At 40.5% G+C, this 2050-nt stretch overlaps 1 long non-coding RNA gene across 1 annotated transcript; it reads left to right on the plus strand.

Annotated features, from left to right (window-relative positions):
* The first annotated feature begins 306 nt into the window (after positions 1-306).
* Positions 307-1827, plus strand: LOC138347886 (uncharacterized). Its single transcript, XR_011220451.1, has 3 exons — positions 307-411; positions 778-824; positions 1548-1827. It is a non-coding gene; the product is annotated as an uncharacterized lncRNA (long non-coding RNA).
* Positions 1828-2050: the final 223 nt, after the last annotated feature.

Genomic DNA, 2050 nt, shown 5'->3' on the forward strand with positions numbered 1-2050 from the left:
ATTTTTTTTATACGTAGTGCGCATCGTGATCTAGAAGACGTAAAAAAATATTAGGCAAGGATGTTATTTCCAAATGTGATATTAAGTATGAGTTGGTTAATGTAAGTGCCATTAACTTTAAGTGAGGGATTAATTAGTGGCTAATTTGGATCGATTTAATCCAATGGGCCCCACCACTCAAGGCAAAAATTAAAAAGGGATCAGATTGTGGGCTGGCCTTAGTGGACAGGTGTAGAGGGGGGCTGCCTCCACTTCATACTATTAAATGAGGTGGAGAAATCCACTCCATGCTATATAAAGTGGTAAAATGCATTGCTGCATATCATCTTCTTCTTCACCACTTGTCTTAGGCAGCCATGGAAATGGAGAAACCAACCCTGCAACTCTTGGCCAGCAGCTGCAAATAATTTGGTTAGTAATCTCCTTGTTTGGTGTGTTAATTCTTTAGAATACCCTTGTTAATTATCCATTAATTTTAAGAAGGGGGCGTGACCAGTAGCTTAGGAAGTTTGTTTTAGTTATTGAATGTGCTAAGTATGAATGGAAACCATAATCGGATTATTAGTGGTGTCATGTTGGTGCTTGGGCTGTTTATATGATTCTTTGGGTTATATGTGTTATTGGTATTGCTGTGGATAATTTGGATTGTTGTCGGATTGGGACGAAGTAAGGAAAATAGGGGAGGTGCTGCCGAATTTTCGTTAGATTATTAGCTAGCTTACAAGAAAGTAAAGCACGATGTTTATCTAATTGCGGCACGATTGTTGCTTGTTATAGATTAATAGCTTGAGCAGTAAATATTGGACGTGCGGCTCAATTATACGGTATGTAACGCTGTCCCTTCTTTCTTTGCTTGGCATGACTTTTAAAAATAAGCGAATAACGGACAGATTTGATACTTACCTCTAAAGCGTCTAGGTGATGTATATTCTTGCTTCCACAATTATTCCTCTATATATCGGTTATGTCTAAGGCTATGATGATCTCTAATATCTATGGTAATGCTTCTTAGAGTCATTGAAATTTTACGTTTTCATATCGTATTAAAGGTTCATAATCTTGATAAAACATTACTCTTTGGTAATACTCCTTGCTGGTTCACGTTGATTGTTCTATTGAGTTATAAGAAATGATTTTAATTGCATATGGTTGCTCATAATATTCTGCTCGTGCATAGAGTCATTTATCATTTCACCGAGTCCCGGGCCGGGTAATGTTCGTGCGGAGTTTCTTGCATATGTCACCGAGTTCCTCACTAGAGGGCCGGGTATGTATATTATATATATGATTGGTGATGAGGATGGTTATGATGATGATGATGACGGAGATGACGTGATGATTATTTTGCCGAGCCCCTTACTAGGGAAGCTGGGCACCTTAAATGTTAAATATATGCATGATTTTCACTTAAAAAGTATATGTGTAGTGATATTTTGTTTCGACTTGCCACATTGGTATCCTGTCATCTTTACCTTATGCTTTACATACTCAGTACATTGTCCGTACTGACCCCCCTTTCCTCGGGGGGCTGCGTTTCATGCCCGCAGGTGTAGACGCGCAGTTCGGTGATCCTCCCGCCTAGGATATCTACTCTGCTGATTGGGAGAGCTCCACTGTTCCGGAGCCCAGTCGTTTTGGTACATAACTTTTGTGTAGTCTTTTGCTCGTCTATGGGTATGGCGGGGCCCTGTCCCGTCGAGTTTCACTAATGTACTCTTAGAGGTCTGTGGACATTATGTGGGTTGTATATATATGTTTTGGATAATGGTCTGGACATGGTTTGTTTGGGATGTCCGCTTGTACAGGGGCAGCCTTGTCGGCTGCGTACATCATTATGCTTTGAATAGTGGCGGCCTTGTCGGCTCGCGTATGCTGTTATGGTTGAATGGTTATGACTCCTTATGAGACAGGTCCTTTTATATATATATATGACGTTGGGGTTGGCTTGATTTGATTAAATTCCATATTGTCTTAGTTTCAGTTGGTCATACTTAGCAGGTTTGTATGTGGGTGTCCAAAACGGGCACTAATCACGGTCTATCGGGTTGGG

Source organism: Solanum lycopersicum, chromosome 4 (assembly GCF_036512215.1).
Source record: "Solanum lycopersicum chromosome 4, SLM_r2.1".
Classification (NCBI taxonomy): Eukaryota; Viridiplantae; Streptophyta; class Magnoliopsida; order Solanales; family Solanaceae; genus Solanum; species Solanum lycopersicum.